Consider the following 21,739-nt stretch of genomic DNA (forward strand, 5'->3'; position numbering starts at 1 on the left):
TTTTAAAGACATTGATATAATGCTATAGGTGAAAACATATATTACTTATTTTCTTCATGTCAAAATGTCTTAAGAATCAGTCTCTTTTTTTTTAGAAAGAATTTGTCATTTATTATAGGTCATAGAATGAGGAGATATTTTTCTTAAATTTTGAGATTTTAGGCTTCTTACAAAATATAGCTGTTCAGTAGGTGAGTTAATCATATACTCATGTATCCATACTCACATACATGCCTGTACAGAGAAGTCATAGTTAAATATTTGGAGGGTTTACCTCTGACTAAAGCAGCAGTTCTCAACCTGTGGATCGCGACCCCTTTGGTGGTTGAATGACCCTTTCACAGGGGTCGCTGAAGACCATCCTACATATCAGATATTTACATTATGATTCATAACAGTAGCAACATTACAGTTATGAAGTAGTAACGAAAATAATTTTGTGGTTGGGTCACAACATGAGGAACTGTATTTAAAGGGCCAGTAGGTTGAGAACCACTGGACTAAAGCAAAGAGGGTGGCTGTTTCACCTTTGTATTAATATAAATAACAATTCCCAAAGAAATTCAATTTACAGGTCTCAGGTCCTCAGCCATTCCAGACTCTCCGATTGCCCCAGATCTTGTTTCTTTCTTTCTTTAATCATCAGTTCTCATTTACCAAAGTTTATTTCTGAATTGAGTTTGATTTTGAGGAGATTTTTTTTTTCATCTTTAAATATATTGTTATTGTTGTTAGTATTTCATCTACCTCCCATTTTATCCCCTTTCCCCCCTTCTCCCAACAACAGCACCTTCACCCCAATGACTTTGAAAGGAGTTTTAGGGATAAAATAGGCAGGTTTAGGGAGATTTAGGAATAAAGAGGGCTCATTGGGGAGGACTGCATAGGTGAGGGCTTGGAGTTGCCAAAAGCATACATTTACAGAGAAGAGAAAAAAAAGGTGTCACAGGATAAGGGGAGAGGAAGACACCCATTCACAGAAGATAGGGAAAAGTCAGGGTATGGGGAGGAAAAGGAAACAAACTTTCAAAGACCATAGAGAAATGCCCACAAATGGGAGAAAGAGGAAAACAGATTTTTCACAAGAGATAGAGAATTCTACCACTGAAGGGGGAGAGGAAGAGGTGGGCACCACGTGGATTTTGAGCTTTGAGGCTGATATTCTACCAATTGGAAGGCAGTATGAAGAGACAAATAACTGCAGCCTTATAAACCTTAGAAAAAGAGCTTAGGGGGTTACCCTTAGACCCCATCCCTACGTGGGAGTCTGTACTTGTTTCAAATAAATGTCCACCCTTTTCATCTACCACCTTTTGTCCGGGGCTTTATCGTTCGAATCCATCTGGACAAGAACCCGGGAAAGAAATCACCTTGCATCCTGCTCAGGATAAACAACCCGACTCAACGTGACTTTCAGTGGTGGGCACATAAGACAATATATAGATCATGTATCATGGAAATGTACACTTGAAACTTATATCATCTTACTAAATAATGTCATCCCAATAAAATAATTTTTAAAATATTTAAAAAATAAAATAAACTCATATTTAACACAGATGTAGAAGGTGATGGTGAGAGTCAATGTTAGACCAGAAATATTTCCTGTTTCTCTTTTCTTAAATGTTTTATCCATATTTGCCAAAATGGACAAATGTGAAATATTTCAACTTATTCAGCTGGCAAACAAAGAAAGAACCAATAGGTTCAATTTTGAGAAAATTTCTGAAAAATATTTAGAGGTAATAATATATAAATATTATTCACAATAAAAACAAACAACAGCAATAATACGAATCCTCTTTTGATCCCTTATCTTTCTTCAGCTACTATCTCATTTGTTAGTTGTGTTTCTATGTAAAATATATGAAACTCTCCAGTCATGGGCGCTATATCACTGCAATCTCCAGAGCCCTGGCAGCCAGTTTCCTTAATTCTGAATCAATCCCTACACCACACTGAGTATATTGAAGCGAAGTCATTGTCAAACAGTAACTCCTATGTGCTTCAGAGAACCTACAGCTTCTTTGATCTATCCTGGGCATAGTTAACTTGAGACAGCAATATCGGGAAGTCTGTTGAAGTGCTCACCACTGAAAATATATGTGGAGGATGTTTACAATTGTAATTAATTTTGTTTTATTTCATGTAAGTTCTGTTTTCTAGTTTATTTAGTTCTTTGATGCAGGCTTATCCCATTTAGAGTTGTATTGATCTTATAAATAGCTATATATGTAATTTTGCTTTAAATTACTTTTAAATTTATAGTTGTATCTCTGAGTATTTTTGTGACCAGTGAGGGTATTTTCAGTTCTTATTTTTAAAATGAATTCAGAAAGTTAGCAGAGTTGATGATTATTACAGCTCCAGATTAATTTTGAACAGTCAACTCTAAACTAGAAAAAGAATCACAATACCAAAAAAAAAGTAATAGCATATTATAGTACAGAAAGCTAATTTCCTGTTGCTGTTGCAGATTCACTCACTAAAAATGTCAGGACAATCTTATTTCAAAATTTTAACACGGTGGTGGAGAGCTGTTATAATAGAGCAAGTATTTATGATAATTAGGTTTTGCTGAATAATGTGGTTCTTCAAAGATGATAGTTGTGGATATTGATTTTCCAAATGGACTGAGTCATTGATTGAACGCAATTTGAAGAGGAACCAAATTAGTCTCTTGAATTTACCTGGGGCTGCTACTGCTGGAATACATTATCTGCGGAATCCCATAGCTATGTTTAATAGGTCAAGGACTCCCCCTGTCTGCTGGTTCACTTGTGGAATCATTTCTTAGTTAATAATGTTTACCTGTAAAACCATAGGTGACTCCAAGGAGTTGCTTAGCGATTGATTTTTTCTTTGCTAAGATAAACAAATTCCAAAATTGAACTAAGAATGCTAAGCTTGTTTATTCATACAAGGAAATGAGGAAGTTGGATGATGCAAATATAAGCTATTATTGAGAGGTAAGATTAAAAGATTTCTATAGAGATAGCTGGCAAAACAGTTAAACATATAAATATTCCTGAGGGAGAAGACAATGGAAAATACTTTCATATGAAAAACAGTAGATTATTCTTTAATTACCATTAGGTAAAAAAAGCCCTCATCCACTAGAACTAGAACAAATGCAGTCATGTTAGCAAAGTAGTATATTTCTAACATTCTAACCTTTTTTAAAATAGTTTAGTCTTTCTGAAATTTGAATATCAAACATTCAGTGTGCATATTTAATATGGAATGTTTCTATATTTTGTGTTACCATATTTATAATATACTTTATAATTAATAAGAAAATACTACATTATATGAAAATATCATTAAAAATTGAATTGTGAATTATTTATAGAATGCTAAAGGGTCAAAGAATAAGATATGTTAAATACTAATATTTTTAAGTGCATCTAACAATAAAAAACAAAGATAAATTTAAATATTTCTTTCTAGTATGCCTGTCTGATATATTTCAAGTTGTTTTTCTCCATCTATTTGGGGTATCAAAAAAATCTCAAGCTAGAAAGACATGTGCATGTCTTTATACTATTATTCCAAAATTACAAATATATGCATACTTACACTATACACATAGTATATACATTTTTAATATTGTATTGAATGGATTCTAATATACTTTTATATATTTAGTATATGTGAAATTTTAGTCAATGACACCTTAAAATAAAAAATAGCAACATTGTTTTATGGTAAATAATATGAGTATGATATTTTGTCTTCACTACATTGAATATATTTAATTATTTTCTTTCTACTAGTTTTTATTGATATTTATGAGAGACTTCAATCATTCATTTTAATCCATCTTTTAACTCTGGTACATGTTATATTTCATTTTACTTTATGGTTCATATGGTGAAGTTTCAACTATTACATGTCTACAAAAAGTTACATATTTATTTATACTTCATAGCACAAAGGCATACACACATACATATATACGGATACACAGTTTTATATATTTTTTAAATCTAGGAACACATACTTTTTTCAGTTTTGAATAACTCTTAAATATTGGGAAATCAAATATCATTTCTTTGTCAATTCCATCATTTGAGTATTTTGCAACTGTTATGTTTGAAAGACAATTTGGAAATTCCTTAGAAAATTGAACATACACTTACTATATGATTCATTAGGTGAATTCTTGGTAATTACTCACAAAATTATGAGCTTACATCAGTTCAAAAACCTGTACATGGATATGAATATCAGTTTTTTCACAATTGCCAAAAGTTGGAATAAACAAAAATGTCCTTCAGTAGGTAAATGGATAAATAAACTGTGGTACATCCAGACAATGGACTATTATGCAGTGCTAAAGAGAAATAAAGTATCAAGTCATGAAAAATATGGAGGAAGCTTAAATGCATATTATTAAGTGAAAGAAGCCATCTGAAAAAGCTACATACTATATGAAATCAATTATATGACATTCTTAAAAAGATAAAACTATGGAGACAGTAAAAAGATCTATAGTTGCTATGGGTTAAGCGTTGAGGGAAGGGGTGAATTGGTGATTATAAATCTTTGAAAAGAAATTAAAATATATTGACAATGGCATATATTATATACAATGCAATAATATGAGACTATTTCATGACCTTAGTGACAGAAACACAAAGTCCTAGCTAAGGAAATAGTAATAAATATATTATAATATATTGTAGTCTTTAATTAAGCAATAACATATACCATCAAGCCTTTCAAAATTCACACCATCTGATGACCCCCAAATATTGATCACTCTCACAGAACTACATAACCAACAGTTTACAGGTCATCTACAAAGGAATATCACATCCTTCCAACTGTTAACCTATATAAAGTAAAAATACTCTCCATGACAGTGCTTTGAATATTGCTGCATGGGAGATGGGGCAGGTTTGCTGGTAAAGAGAAGTGAGGGTTTGAATAAGTAGAAGTACTAATTCATTATAGAAAGGTACAACAATGAGCAAATGTGGAAGTTTATTGTTGTTTGTACTTATGATGTTGTTGTTGCTTTCCATTTGTTAAATTTTGATTTGGGTAAAAAGGAAAATTCCTTTGAAGGCTATAAATAGGTAATGAGGTCTCATGATAACAACCCCCCCAAAAATTGAGGAGAAAATTATGTAGACATTGAATAGAAAATATTCGATAGCAGAATAGGTTTAGATTTTATGATCATGGAGAAGCCACTAAGGTTTTTCAACAATCATTGCACATGAAGAAAATTATGATTTTGGAGTAAATATGGGCAAATAACCTCTTTAAATCTCTATTTCTTATATTCCAAAATGAGGAGAAATAATAACTGTGACAATGGACAATAAGGAATAAATGTGATGTCATTAAGAGCTAGTAGGAAAGCACAGAAAAATGGGATAAATAGGAAGAATAGCAAGAGAAAATGAAAAAAGAAAGATATGAAAAAGGAATAATGAATAGTAATAAAGAGCAAAGGGAAGCAATGGGGAAAGAATGAGAAGGAACAAGAGAAAAGGAGGAAAGACAAGATGAAGGACTCATCATGTAATGAGGACATGATAAATTCAAATTTTAAATTTTATGATGATGGCAGAATATCTAAATCAAATGTCTAACAGGTATTTATGGGACTGGAGATGAGGAAATATTTCAGCTCGGACATGTATACATGAGCATTATCCTTGTAAAGATGACAAGACCTAAAAATAATGTGATTTTAGAAGGAGAGATTATTTATAAGGAAAAGGGAAAGATCAAAGGGGAAAATGAGGGGGGGAAATGAGAGGAAAAATGGGGGAGGAAGAAAGCAGTGAGGACTGAGAATAATCTAGAATGTCATTTTTAATGATGCCCCAAAGAAAACATATATAAGTTGAAATATATGTAATATTTCTCACTATTAAATTCTGTGTAGTAAAGGAAAAGGTATTTATGAGATGCTTGTAAACCAAGAAAGTGCAGTTTTATTAGCATAGTAAAGCAATGGTTCAGAAGCAAATTGCAAGAAATTTTTATTACAATGAATGTGAGAATATGGGAAAAATAGAGTGTGTGATCATCTTTTAAGAAGTCAAACAATTAAAGGAAACAAGTTTGAATAAAAATATAAATATAACTTCAGGTGTACATGATTAAAAAATAGTGTCAATGAGAACAGGACATTATTTGAGCAAAAGTAATGGAAAGGATAGAAATAAGAAACTACAGATAATGAGGAATGGCTGGTGGGTAGATGACTGATGAAGTGATTTTTTTTGAAGGAGACAAGAAGAAACAAAAGGAGAACAGGTAGAGAATTCACAATTAAAAAAGCATAAAAGGTATTTCTAGGCCTAGAAGATTTACGCATTGTGCTTGGCCCACAGGCTTCTAAGTATATAGCATGATGGTCAAAGAACATGTTTTGTTGCTTAATTACTAAGAGAAAGCACTTTTGGCTTTTCTGTACCAAGCCTAACGAGAACCTCTTTATAATTTTTTTTTCTCTCTGGTAGAAAAAAATTAACATTTTATTGTACTTGTAAAGAAAAAACACACCAGAAGATTTTAAAAGAATCCCCAACATTCAGACTAGTTCCTATAATTTTAATGCTTTAATACATTTCATAGTTAGATTATTCACTATCTCAATCCAAAGAGAGGTCTAAGTGTCAAGTAAAATAAATTTTTCTCAAGAGAAAATGAAGTCCCTCTAAAGCTGTCCTAACACTCTGTAGGAAGATAACAATCAATAACATGCACTTGCTATCTTTGCCAGGAGAAGAACAGGATGTTTTGAAAAGGATTTCTCACTTATTGTCCAGTATTCTCATTTACTGTACAGTATCCCTGAAAATTCATCAAGCTAGCTCAACTGAAAATAAATAAATAAATTTCAAAATCCACCTACATTGTTCATTCTCTTTCCTATTGCATCTATCTTGGAGAAGAAAGACATAAAATCGTCTCTTTTTTCTTCTTTTTTTCCTTTTTCTATTAAATTTATTGGGGTGACATTGGTCAACATGATCATATAGGTTTCAGATGTAGGTTTCTATGTTACAAGATCTGTATATTGCACTGTGTAGGGAAGTGCAAGTCAAAACTACAATGAGATACCATCTCACACCTGTTAGAGTAGCCTTTATCCACAAGACAAGCAATAATAAATGTTAGAAAGGTTGTGGAAAAAAAGGGAACCCTCACTCACTGCCAGTGGGACTATAGACTGGTACAACCACTATGGAAAGCAGTCTGGTAAGTCCTCAAAAAATTAAGAATAGAGCTACCATACGACCCAGCAATCTTGGGTATATACCCGAAAAACTCAAAATCATGCATGTGCAAAGATATATGCACCCTTATGTTCATTAAAATCATCTTTTTAAAGAAATAATAATCCTTCTGCAGCAAGCAATTCCCAATGATTATATTACACCATTTATTTGTAGTAGTGTAAAATGATTTATAACTTTTTTCCATAAGAAAACCATAAGATTGTACTCTGCACTAGTCAATTACAGACTGGGTATATACTCCACAGCTATTTCATTCTATTTATAAATTGAAGAAGGAGGACACTTTTGTAATACCCTTTGTAATACTTTAAGCGAAAAATAAAAAAAATATATAAAAAAAAAATATGCATCATATAAATGTTTCAACCAATTTAAATTAGCCACTGGATAGCTCTGAATCTAAGATGAGAGTAGATTTTTAACAAAGAGGAAAAAATATTAATAATGTAACTCTTTGCCAATAAGCTTCAATTTGAAATGCAATAACTTCCTAAGTATAAATTATTTAACTAATTATTCAAATTTAGGAGTGGTTTAATTTTTTATATTTTCCAACTAGAAGTAGGCTATAATAATAAACAAACTCAGTGGCCACAAAAACATACATATTTACAGGTACACGTTAATGGCTTCATGGCTAAAATTTAATATAATCTTATCTAATAAAATATTTGGGTTTATTTGTTATGACTTAAATTCTGTTAAAACACCAATTTAGTTCAATTTTCCAAGAGCCTTTTCCTTTCATCCCCATTAGTGGGTTATTATTAAATTAAAATATTTAAATTAACTTCAACATTTAAAAAATTGGCAAAAATTCTCAGTATGTAAATATAAACATCAATAGTCAAGATAAATCTGGAGACATAATTTCTTAATGAGAATTTGAGCAAAATATTATGTGCAAAGATGTATGTACCCTTACGTTCATTAAAATAACAAAAGCATTTACCCAGTTAACGTCTGATAATCTCATATTTTACAAGTCTATATTTTAAGAACATCTTTCTTAATGTTGGTATATAACTATTTTTTCTCCTTTTATACTTCTTTACACTAAAATTTCTTTACTCAGCTATTTGATTTGAACATCTTAATTTAACATACATAGTGAAGATTTTCTGACAAAACAACTTTTAAAACGTATTTTACTCTTCTGATTTGTGGCCTCCTTTCTTTGAAAATTGGTTAATTCTAATTAACTCAGCGGGTGGGATTCCATGTGGATGAACTAAAAATATAATTTTATTTCATGTTCCAAAAGAGATATAAAGCCATTAATTTGTGTGACATGTAAGCTAAACATTTTGCTATTTTCCACCTCACTAAATCTCAGGCCAGCATTTCTCAGGCTAATATTTTATTCCAAAAATAAAAAAAAGAACAGACTTTGCCCTAGCCAGTTTGGCTCAATGGATAGAGCGTCGGCCTGCGGACTAAAGGGTCCCAGGTTTAATTCTGGTCAAGGACACATGCCCGGGTTGTGGGCTCGATCTCAAGTGGGGGGCGTGCAGGAGGCAGCCGATCAGTGATTCTCTCTCATCATTGATGTTTCTAATTCTCTCTCCCTCTTCCTTCCTCTCTAAAATCCATAAAAAAGAAAGAACAGACTTTAATCATAGCTTCTTCACTGTTGAATACTTCATATTATTTAACATTATAAAAAACATCTCTAAAGATATCTAAATATTATAGATTTCAGCATTTACTAACTTCTATTTTGTCTTGGTTTATATATTAGAACTGGTTATATGTTATACTGTATGACTAACCCCATTAATTGGCAAAATGGTAGGGGAACCGCAAAATGACTTAGCATTTGCTCAATTATATTGTTTTGAATGAGTAACATACCAAATAATTTGGGTAAAAGAGCAATATCCAAAATTACACAGTGAATTCTGGGAATGAGACTCAGTGATGGAAGGTCTGCAGACATAACTGAAAGTCAGATGATTAATATCTTAAAGGAGGATTTGAAAATTACATTTTCAAATTTATCTTTTGAGTTACTAGAACCAGGAAAAACAGTAGGATACTGCTTAATAATATATGGATAATATATAAATTAGAACTATTTATTTCATGAGGGTTTGTAAGACTTTCAGATAGATCTTTCTAATAGTCAGTTCTATATATATATAAAGTTTTAAAAACTAGTTATAGTTGAAAAAACAGTTTATACAAATATTTAGTTGTATGATGATACCTCAATGTAAGTTCAATATTTTTCTAGAGATAACAATTAGGGGAAAAAGGAGAGGAAGAGTTAGGGACACATTGATAAGAATATTAAAGAGAAAAATAATCAGAACCAATGAAAAATATATGTATATAGGTAGAAGACAAAATCTATTAGTGGCCATGATGATTAATTTTATGTGTTATCTTGACAAGACTCTGGTGATCCATTGATTTGTTAAACATCAGCCTACATGTTGCAGTGAAGGTATTTTTTAGATGTAATTAACATTTATAACCAGCAGGCTTTAAATAAAGCAGATTGCCTTCCATAATATGTGTGGGATTCATGCAATCAGTTGTAAATCTTAAGAGTAAAGACGTCTGCTTCTTGAACCTCATAATAGATCTCAATGTATTGACAAGGATCTCTACATCTATCCCTATATCTATCACATTTTTTTTTTAAATCCTCACCTGAGGATATTTTTTTCATTGAGAGAGTGAAAGGGAAGGAGAGAGAGAAATACCCAGGATGTGAAAGAGACACATCGATTGGTTGGCTCCCTCACATGGCCCACTGGGGCTGGAGAACCTACAATGGAGGTATGTTCCCTTGACTGGGAAGCAAACCCTCCACCCTTGGGTCCACAGGCCGAAGCTCCAACCACTGAGCCAAACGAGCCAGAGCTATCATCTATTGATCTATCAATATATTTATTGGTTATGTGCCCCTGGATAACCCTGAGTAAAACAGTGGTTAATAACATAGTTTCTTGGTTTGGTGACAAGGGTCTTAGCATAAGCAACTTTATTTTGGGTCTGATGTCTTGTTTTGTTTTTAATCAACGCGTGGGATGTTTTCATGGCATATTAACAGTTTAATAAAAATGTCTGTATGTTTGTATAGAAAATGAACTGAAAAGCTAAGTCCACAGATACTCAGAATATTTAGTTATCTCTATATTTTTTACTTTTCTTTTAGTGCTTAATTCATATTTTCTAAGATGTCTAGAATGTTAAAAAAAGTTACTAATGAATAATTAAATATTGCTTGTGTGTATAGAAGAGGAATTTTAGAAGAATGTAGTGGTATAAAAAAGGCTAAATGGTTCTTTAATAAAGCTGATTAAAAATTTATAAAGAAAAAATAGAAGTGTTACAGGTAGTTGGACAGACATGAGCAGAGCAAAGACGACATGCCAGGTACAGAAACTCATGAGGGCAAAAAGCCTCAGATGCCTAGCAAGGGGCAAACCTGGGAAAACAAGAGCCTCATCGCCAGGGTAACCTATCCTCCCTAGCATATCGCTGGTCATGCAGTTTGGATCCCTGTGTTTTCATATCCCTAGTCATGCGGTTTAGACCTCCTGACCTTTTCCTCCCTGAAGATAACATCTAGGCCTCAATTGTATTTCAGCTCCAGGCCCAGAAAAGAAGCAAAACCAGACAAGTGCTGTGGTTGCCATGGCCGCCTCAGCACCAGCACTGACTAAGAACCCCCCTGCCTTGGCACCAATCAATCAGTGGAGAGCACAACACTTAAAGAGACACCTGGAAAGCTGATGAATATTCTATTGAATATACTAATGAATATTCTATTGAGTATACAAATGAATATTCTATTGAATACCCTCTAAGACCTCCCCTGAGATTTCCACCTGCAAGAGAGATAAATCATCCCAGGATGAACCCCCAAATCACACTCTCCCCATGGGAGCACTCCCTTGCCAATCCCTTCCCACCTTCTCCCCTCTAAGACTTAAGTGACCCTATAAGACTCGCAACCAGGGGAGCAAGGGGCAGCAGCAGCTTGTCCCAGGCCAACGCCCTGTCTCCCAGGCCCCCCTTTCTCTGACTTCTCGGTGAGCCAAAGCTGCTCAGCCCAGGTTCTCCTGTTACCACGTCTATGCCCTTCCTCATTTCACCGTCCTGAGTATATTTTCTTTGTAGCCAATAAATTTTTACTTACTTTGCTACATTTTGTCTCTTGACTGAAATATTTCCTTTAAGAAGACAAGTACTGAGGTCTCATTGTATCCCTGGTAACAGAAGCATCAGATGAGGGTGGTTAAAAAAATGAGTGTACATGCAGGTGAATTTGTAGATCTGTAGGGAGTTTCATATTTGTGGTTTTCATTTTCTCTGTGTATTATGAAGTGAGTATTTAAAGAGCATGGAGACATTTTAGGCCATAAAGACTGATCCAAAATTCTTTTCTTTCTAGTGACTGTAGAGAAACAACCCGGTGGGAAAAGGGCACAAGATAAGAGGTAATATGTAGTTGGCCTACTTGAACACTAAAAATTACATGGCAGTAAGTGTGGAAATATAGGGAAAAAGTTATAAAATTTTAAATTCTTTAAGAAAGTCATGAACAGTGGCATTTGACATGACCTATTCAGTAGGAGAAGAGTTAGATAAATAGAGACAAGTTCTTTCAAGAAGAATATTGTAATGCCAAAGATGACATGACCTAAAGGAGGGAAGTTAGAAGGAATGTTCAGGGGAATCATGAAATAATGAATTTGACTGAAGTAGCAGCATAAAAGAAGATAAGAACATTTTATAATCAGGACTAGCTACCTGTATTTTTTACTGCCTTTTGTTTTGTCCTGTGTTTACCATGTACCTCTGAATATTACAAGGAAAAACAAAAATATTTCAATTACACAGCACAGTAAAAAGTGGATACACAAACAAGCCAATGAGATCTACAAGTTAATCCCCAAATCTCTTTCAATCATGCACTAAACAGTATTTAACTGTATGTAATATTACATAATTTTTTAAAAATATATTTTATTGACTTTTTACAGAGAGGAAGGGAGAGGGATAGAGAGTTAGAAACATCAATGAGAGAGAAACATCGATCAGCTGCCTCCTGCACACTCCCTACTGGGGATGTGCCTGCAACCAAGGTACATGCCCTTGTCTGGAATCGAACCTGGGACCCTTGAGTCTGCAGGCTGCCGCTTTATCCACTGAGCCAAACCGGTTAGGGCCATAATTTTAAACACAATAATAATTCTTACTTCATCAACACTACTGTTAAAACACAAAAGAATAAAATATAGGCACTGTTAAGCAAGAGAAATGCATTTAGAGTAAAAAATGTCTTTCCATTTAATATTACGTACAACAATGTTTTATAAAATCCTGGCCTAACTAATAACAGATTAAATCATTGCATGTGAGTTATATAATTTGAGCTTGTTTTACTTAATGTAAAATGGATGGAATAGTGAAAGTAAAAAGCCATATGTTTTTATAATATTCATTTTCTCAGAATTGTTAAATAATATTATCTCTTCATGCTACTAGTCACTAAGTACTGCTCTCATGGTGATTTTCCAATTTAATTTGATACTGAAATATATAAACATGTAAGAGACAGTGAAAATAGCTTTGTTCTTATTTCTTGGAGCTGGCTTTGTTCTATTTCTAATGCAAAACATTTCTGATCTATGCCCTTGAAATATCCACAGAAACATCATTAGTGTCAAAGCTATCCTTTCTTTCTTTATAATTTATCTTTCCCAACATTATTTTTAATTATTTTTAATTTAGGTCAAGGATAAAGACAGTTCTATATAACCAATGCAAATTTTGGATTTAAATAAATGAGACAGCATATTTGTAAATGTATTTTAATAAGATATACTTAGAACTCAATATATTTAGTCATAAGTTTAAGTATCACAAAGGCAACAGTATAAGAAGTGTAAGTTAAACAATGATTCTTCTTTTATTTCTCTTATCTTTTCTACCTAATGTATTTCAATAAATTACTTATTCTTATAAAATGTTAGATCAACACAAATATGCTGATACCTGCTCTTTTGAATTAAGTATATATTTGAAATACTGACATATAAAATGCTTATTTTTCCTGTCATTCTTTATTTTTTAATCTGAGTTAAGTAGTATCTGAAAGTAAATGATTCTACTTTTGTCTTCAGGAACTTTATAATGCTTTATATGTCTGTGGAAGTCAGTGACAGTTTTAAATCTGCTGCACTTGTATAAAATCAGTTTAATTTTTCATGGGTTGTAAATTATTAATAAGAAATAATTAAATACTGACAGAATTTATCAATTTGAATTACCAAAATAAGTTAGATTTTATTTGTAAGTGTTCAATTAATTTGATAGTAGCCATGACAAAAATATAATTTCAAGTTTTGTCTGTAGATTGAGTATAAGACTGAACTACAGACAGAAATAATTTGTGGGACCTCAACTGTGCCAAGGGGCCCTGCTAATATTGAAAGTTCTCAGGTTCAGGAAAAGATGCTAAGGTTCAGGAAAAGTAGAATGTGAAAGTCTGTTTTTTGTTTTATTTGTGTGATTTGTTTGTTGATAGCAGAGAAACTATATTTCTGAAGACATTTATGAAATCCAGTGATGAGTTCTTTCTAAAGGACAGAAAGTTTCTTCTAATATCAGGATGTTTAGTCAGCAATGAGAGAGTCCTAATCTAAGTTCAGGAAAATGGTGGGGAGAAATAGAGAAAAGAAAATTTTCCAGGTTCTGGTAAGTTCACCCTAGCCAATTTGGGTCAGGGAAAGAGCGTCGGCCTGCAGACTAATGGGTCCCAGGTTCAATTCCTGTCAAGGGCACCCTGGTGGGGGCACCAGCAGGAGGCAACCAATCGATGTGTTTCTCTCAAATCTATGTTTCTCTATGTCTTTCCCTCTCTCTCCCACTCTCCCTAAAAATCAATGGAAAAATATCCTTGGATGAGGATTAACTAAAAAAAACACAAATCACCAATTCAAGATTACATTAGCCTTTTAGGTTGATTAAATACATTAAAATAATGATGTCCCAAGGGCTTTCAATATGTGTCTTTGACTTTTGATCTCTATATTATTATGAAAGCTAATCTCATGGAACATGAATGTAAAGAGATAAATAATTATAATTCTTAATCAGGGTACCCCTGGGTGAAAATGGGGAAGCAACAACATATATCAATGACAGGTCAAGTGTCGCTCAAGTATCATAACTTATGTGGAAACTTTCCAGATTTCTCCCAGCTAAAAAATTCACTCCTCTGTTTGGGCAGTCATGTTTATCACAGTCCAAGTGTGCAAATATGTTTCAGCCTTGATTCCCTTCATTTTTCTATCCTGGTTTTATCTATATATCAATCTGTCTGTCTGTCTACTTATTTGTGCCATGCTTAGCAGTCTTTTACATTATGATGGCCTGACTTATTTAGAGATGTGTCAAGCTTCTAAACTAAATTGGGCAAAAGCTAAATGTTTTCATCACCTAGTGTCTAACATAAAATTAATATAATATTGAGTATAGTTTAAAATCACTTCAAAAAGATCACTCAATAGGTAATGCTCACATTTTAGCAAAAATTTTAAAATAAGATATATTTAATATCAAGCTGATAGACTTAAAAGTATCAGAGGTCAAGTATGTCAGGGGTCACTGTGATATTTCTACAAGAAATATGTTTTTGAGAAACATGTCTCTGTAAGCTAGTGAGTGAAATAATCAGATCTCATGAGAACTGACTGCTGGCAGATTCAATATTTGAGCTATAGTTACATACCATTATTCTGGAATGGAAATGTAAATCAGATAAAGAAAGTAAGCTTTTATTCTTTACTTTTGATTGTAATGTACTTGTTTGCATTTTATCATGAGTATGCTTTTATAATAAGTTGAACTAAACTTCTTAAAAATATTTATAGATATAGGAATTTTAAGAATGGAAGGCTAAATAGGAGTTCAATGATATTCTCTTTGTATATCTAATGAAACAGTTTTTAAATAACCTTAATCAAATAATATATTGTCTAATGTTAATAAACAATCAGTTAAATGAAAAGAAACTAATCCCCAAATTATTCAAAAACAAAATCATAACAATGTTTTCTACACTAAATATAATAAAATATTTAGGGAAAAAATAAAAACATATCAATTTCCAAAATAGAATATCTCTAAAAATACAAAAAGGATTAAATAATAGTTAAAATGTCATTGATTTTAAAATTTAAAAGATCATATCCTATATAATAAAAGGCTAATATGCAAATAGACCAAATGGCGAAACAACTGAACCGGTTGCTATGATGTGTGCTGACCACCAGGGGGTGCACACAGACCATGGCGGGTGTTGGCAGCAGGCAGCAGAGCACAGAACATGGCGGGCATCAGCTGCAGCAGGATGGTGGAGCAAGTGAGCAGGGGTGTCAGACAAAGGCGGGGTGCCAGTCACTGTCATCGGGGCAAGCCTCTGGTGGTTACTGAAAATTCTTTGCTCTTGTGCACTGTGGTCTCGGCCGGTGCTCACACCTGCTGCTGGCGCTGGCCCCACTTGCACCCACTGCCAGCGCCTGGCACTGGTCCCAATCGCTTGGAGCCGTCAGTGGGTGCAAGCAGTGGCTGCCGCCCGATCGCCCCTGAGTGCTTCTCCACCTCCCCCTGCTCCTAAGGGGCGATCAGGGCAGCAGCCCCCACTCACACCCACTAACACCTGAAGTGTGCCCACAGGCATGGAGATCATGGAGATGTCAGCACAAGGAATCAAACCTGTCACCTTGGAACTCTTAGGCAACTCTCCACAGATCATCTTCTCAGACTGCGGCATGGAGAACGCCGTAAGGGGGCGCTGTTGTCCAACTTCCTCACATGAGGCTATGTTTGCTGAAATGGCACAAGGGTATTTGTGCAAAAGGAAATTCTTGATAAATTCACAGAACAAGTGGTGAAACAGACCCAAAGGTAAAAAATTGGAGATCCACTTCTGGAAGGTCCCAGGATGGGCCTCCTCATCTACCGACCACACCTGGAGCGAGTCTTTGGGTTTGTTAAACTGGCAAAGGAGCAGGGGGCTGTGTTGTGTGTGTGAGACCTATACTGACCTGAAGATCCCCAATTAAAGGATGGATATTACAGGAGACCTTGCGTATTGACTGACTGCAGAGAGGACAGGACCTGTGTGAAAGAAGAGATCTTCGGGCCAGTTATGTTCCTTCTCTTACTTGATACCGAAGCTGAGGTTCTGGAAAGAGCCAACAACACCCTTTATAATCGCTGGAGTCTTCACCAGGGACACCCCGTGTGCTCACAGAGTGGTGGCCGAGATCCAGCCTGGAAGGGGCTTATCAACAATGATAACGTCAGCCCAATGGAGTTGCCCTTCAGTGGGTATAAGAATTCAGGATTTGGCAGAGAGAATGGCCGTATGACAATTGAGGGTGATTCACAACTAAACACTGTGTGTGGAGATGAGGGTTGTGGAATCTGCTTTTTTAAAAGTGGGTCCTGATCCCTGTGGACAGCTGAGGACTCCTGAGACCGGCAGAGGCAGTGCACTGCATACCGGTGAGGTCCGAGTCTGGGTCAGCATCACTCTCCATCTTTCAATCATCTCTTCCCGATTGAAAGGATGAAGTGCTTTTAGATTCTAATCAAGAAAGTTGTGATTTTTTGCAAAGCGAAGTACTGTGCAATCCTAAACAGCCAGTAGCACTTCTGAAGGCAGGGGACCAGGATTATGACTCATGCCCAGATTGGAACCCCTGGCCGAATTCTTGCTCTAGTTTATTTAGAAGAACTTGTTGCTTTTAGGTTCCTGGTGGACGCGTGACAGATGATTTCGGCTCACTGACATGTGCTAAGCTTCGGCCCCTTGTCATTCCCCTGAAAAGCTGACAATCAGGGCAGGGAGGGAATTAGATACTGGACAGGTCAGTCCATGTGAACAGTGACTGGCCAGAGAAAGCATGTTGTTTCTACCCAGCAGAGGATACAGTCCTCCATTTTGAACTCCAGCTTGCTCTCTGTGGCACAACAGTTCCTGTTAAATGTACAATTTATTTGCATGTCACTGCTATATATACTAGAATTAATAAACCACACTGTTAATCCACAAAGAAAAGAAAAAATAGTGCACTATCTATACTGAATGTCTTCAGGGTTTTACAAGTCAATAAATATTTGGGTATAAAGGTTTTGAGCTGTTCTACCATAACAGATCCAGGACTGTGCAGCATAAATAAGCAGCATATTTCAAATACATTACTGTCAGTCATTATATTAAGGATATTCCTGGTTCAAATGGAGGCAGTGCGTTCTTCCCAAAAGAATTTGAATATAAAATCTAAGTTTTTGCCCTAACCAGTTTGGCTCAGTGGATAAAGCGTCAGCCTGCAGACTGAAAAGTCCTAGGTTCAATTCTGGTCAGGGGCATGTACCTTGGTTGCGGGCACATCCCCAGTAGGAGGTGTGCAGGAGGCAGCTGATCGATATTTCTCTCTCATTGATGTTTCTAACTCTCTATCCCTCTCCCGCCCTCTCTGTAAAAAGTCAATAAAATATATTTTTTTAAAAAGATCTAAGTTTTTCAGCAGAAAGTTATTACCAGCATAGGTTCTGTTTAATAGGAACTTTCTCATTATGAAACATCATTCCTCCTACATTGCTTCTCCTAATCTTGAATGAGGCCTGTTTGTAAGATTTAGATTGTGCAGTTATACAAATGTGAAAAATTGAATAATTTTGGATAAAGTTATTAAACAGATTTCTGTTTTCTTTGCCCGATCATTACTTGCTTTCTGTTTCATTACTTCCCCCACTTCTCAAGCTCTATTGGCATCATTTTCTGTAGACATTAAAATAAAGCAAAATTGTCATCTCTTTATTTTTATTATAGTAGTATAATTAAACAAGCATTCACCTGGGGAAAATACCATTTGGTCACAATCAGAAAAAGTTTCCATAAATATATGAGGATGATCCCACTGTTATTATTCCTAAATTTGTTTTCAGAGGGAATCTAAATTAAGATAGGGCTACCTTGTGAATTAAGGTAGGGCTACCTTGAAACAACACCAAAATATGAGCAATAATAATTTTTCAAGAAACAATTCCACCACAATATTACAGTTCCAAATATTCACTATATATCTAGTAATGGAAAATTTAGTTCTATAGGCCAAACCAGTATGCATTTCTAACAAGCTAGCTGAATGCTTACAATGTGCCAAACACTGTTTCATATGCATTAAGTCATTTAATCCTCACAATTATCAGTCAGTACATAGTTTATAGATAGAAATTTATAAGTGATATATAAAACATATAAGCATAGCTGGCTTATTTCAATTACTTAACTCAGTTTAAATCCATAAAAATGGTTAACATTGTTAGGTTGTGACGAATATTTGACACAAAGTATTAGTGTGTTTATTTGCAATATTACAATAAGTATCAGATAATATTGTAAATATATAATGTATGAAGAATTAATCTGTGACCATATTTCTCTTTGTGTTGACATAGTTTTAAGTCACCCAACCAACACCTTGGTTAGTACTAAGAAGAAAAAAAAAGTTTCAATTCACAGATATCACTGCATCAATACTTATTAAATGCTTAAATCAGAGTATTATGTACAATCCTACAATTTTGTGTACAAAGGCTACGGCATAGTATAGTAAGAATGAAAATGTATAGATCCTTCCATATTCTTTTTGTTTTCATATTCTTTTTTGTAACTATTTTTTTAATTCTTTATGGTTTAATTGTTTATTGTAATATAGTATTACATATGTCTCCTTTGTCCCCCATTGACCTCTTCTAGGTCATCCCCAACCCTCAGCGCATGCACTCACTCCTCCCCCACCCCCAGTGTCTGTGTCCATTGGTTATGCTTATATGCATGCATACAAGTCCTTTGGTTGATCTCTTAAATTTTTGAACTATATTGTTAGTAATTTCAGAGAGGAGGGAGAGGGAGAGAGAGAAACATCAATGATGAGAGAGAATCATTGTTCGGCTGCCTCCTGCATTCCCCACACTGGGGATTGAGCCACAACCTGGGCATATGCACTAACTGGGAATTGAACTGTGACCTCCTGATTCATAGGTCAATGCTCAACTACTGAGCCAAACCGGCTGGACTGTTATCATATTCTTTTATTCTCAGTCTAGTTTTGCTAAATCTCAATACAATATCCGTCTTCCCTCCACTTAAACTTAGCAGGTCATTCTTATTATTAAGGCCCCCTATTAATTTTTCATTGTTTTCAATATAAAGTGCAAACTGCCTCACATTGTTTACAGTGGTTTTATTCCAATGTATATTTTCCTCATCTCCTATCTAGGAGCAGCACTGGTCAATTTTTTGAAATTTTTTTGAGCCATGCTTACTTTTAATCCTTTCCTACCCACGTGGCTGCCTCTGAGCAGGTCCTTTCCTATGTTCAGCTTGTTTCTCTAATATCCTTTACACATCATCAGAGTAAAATTCCTAGGGCCTGTGCTTGACCTGCATGATTTAGTGAAACATTTACTGATTCACAGAATAGCTTAAGTTCCCCTGTTCTCTGTCTATAAATTTTTGTATTTCCCTTAAAGTGAATGTCCTCTTTTACCATAATTTTTGGTATAATGCATTTTTCCTGAGATAGCTTGACACCATCAAGAGGACAGAGCTGACTGATGACTCTTTTCTTCATTCCTGTACTTTCAGGAAAGTGCAGTGTTTGTCTCTTGGTGGGAAAAAAATGGGATATTTGTAGATCCGATGAATGAAAGTAACATATTTCTCATGTAAACTAGGTTTGTCTATATTTGTGTTCAATTTATCAAGTGGTAAAGCCTCCAGCAGCATTACCTAATATGTGAAGTTATATCCCATGCCAAAGTTTGAATGTAATATAGGAAACATTGAATTACCACTTAGTAGTGGATGAGAGAAAATGAATAGCACATTTATTTTGCAGTACTGCAATGTAAAGCATCAACTGGCACTAAATGACTTCAAGAACTCCATCAACTTCTGCAAATGTTGTCCGAAAGGAATTCAACAAATATATTACATGCCACCAAAAGTAAGAGAGCTCTTATGTTCTTACTAAGCATTATTGACCATAGCAAATGGCAATATCTATTGCAAGAGTAGATTTATTATACCACTACATTGCACTAACCTGTATTGTCAGAAAAATTACCAGAATTTTTTTTCATCAAATTTATTTGATCTATAAAGTTCTTAACACTATTTGGTTATTATTCTTGCCCCCCCAATTTAATAAATTTTTGTCTGTTTTCATTTGTTATTTTATCCTACATGTGTTGATTTCAAAAGACAAATGTTACATTCTTCATTTATTTTATAAATGAAGAAAATAATGTGAGTTTGTAATGTCAAGCAGTCAATGGAAGTGTCAGAAAAAAAACGTTTATATCTTTCAACATTTTGCATAGTGATTTATAATTGGGTCATAGCTATAAATATGATTTTTACTTATTAATTATTAACTAACTATGTCAACCAACTTTATATAGTTAAATAGCCTAAGATGTAAAATTGTCAACATATTTTCAGTAGCAGGGAAAAAAAATCTTGTGAACTTGTAATTATAACATAAAATTATCAAAATTTCAAGGTTTCATATTAATCACTCTGTACTTGGTTTATAATTTACAGTACCAATAGTGATTGGCTAACAAATATAATTGCCTCTTACGATTCATTTGACTTCTCAATGTAATTAAATTCTTCCTCTCTTTTAGACCACTTCTTAAAAAACGCTTATAGTATTCTTTTATTTTCACAATATGAAATTTTGGTTAGGCATATCTCTGTCCAACACAAAACAGGAAATGCTTTTGAGAAGGGATTCAATAAATATTTATGTAATGATGAATGAATGAATGGTCTGTGTGCCTACACGCATGTGCTTGTATATGTTTGTATATGTTTTTGTATGTTTCTGGGTACCTGTGGGGGTGTGATGGCTATTGAGAGAAGCAACTGTGGGCATAGGAAGTTGCATAAAAAAATAAATGGAGACATGACAAGGACTGTTACATTAGAAGCCTCCTAAGTGTAATGGATTCTCTAAACTTTGGGTGGCAATGCAGTATGAGATAGGATAGGCAGTGGAACAGACACCAAACATCATTGCACATTTCCATCAGTGATAGGCTGGGTTTGGCTTCATGTGCAGCTATACATACAGTATCTCCTCCATAGCCTGAGTTCAGTTATGTCACTGTTGGTAGCTTCAAATCAGACATATGGCAGTGGTTCTCAACCTTGGCTGCACATTCGAATCACCTGGGAATCTTTTTAAAATCCCGATTTCTGGGCCTCATCCTCCGGAAATTCTGTTTCTTTGTTACTAATGTTGTTGCACCATCCCCTTAAAGAAAAAAATATATTTTTTAGTGAATGAAGCCCAAAATGCTGGTTTTTACAAAAGTTTGTGAGAGAGTTGTGTAGTTTATGGTTTAGTACCTGTAGGTTTAGG

At 34.4% G+C, this 21,739-nt stretch overlaps 1 pseudogene; it reads left to right on the top strand.

The window, feature by feature from the left end:
- LOC102426123 overlaps positions 1-16,870 on the top strand; it is a 43,677-nt pseudogene extending 26,807 nt beyond the window's left edge.
- The last annotated feature ends 4,869 nt before the right edge of the window (positions 16,871-21,739 follow it).

Source organism: Myotis lucifugus, unplaced genomic scaffold, assembly GCF_000147115.1.
Source record: "Myotis lucifugus unplaced genomic scaffold, Myoluc2.0 scaffold_1, whole genome shotgun sequence".
Lineage (NCBI taxonomy): Eukaryota > Metazoa > Chordata > Mammalia > Chiroptera > Vespertilionidae > Myotis > Myotis lucifugus.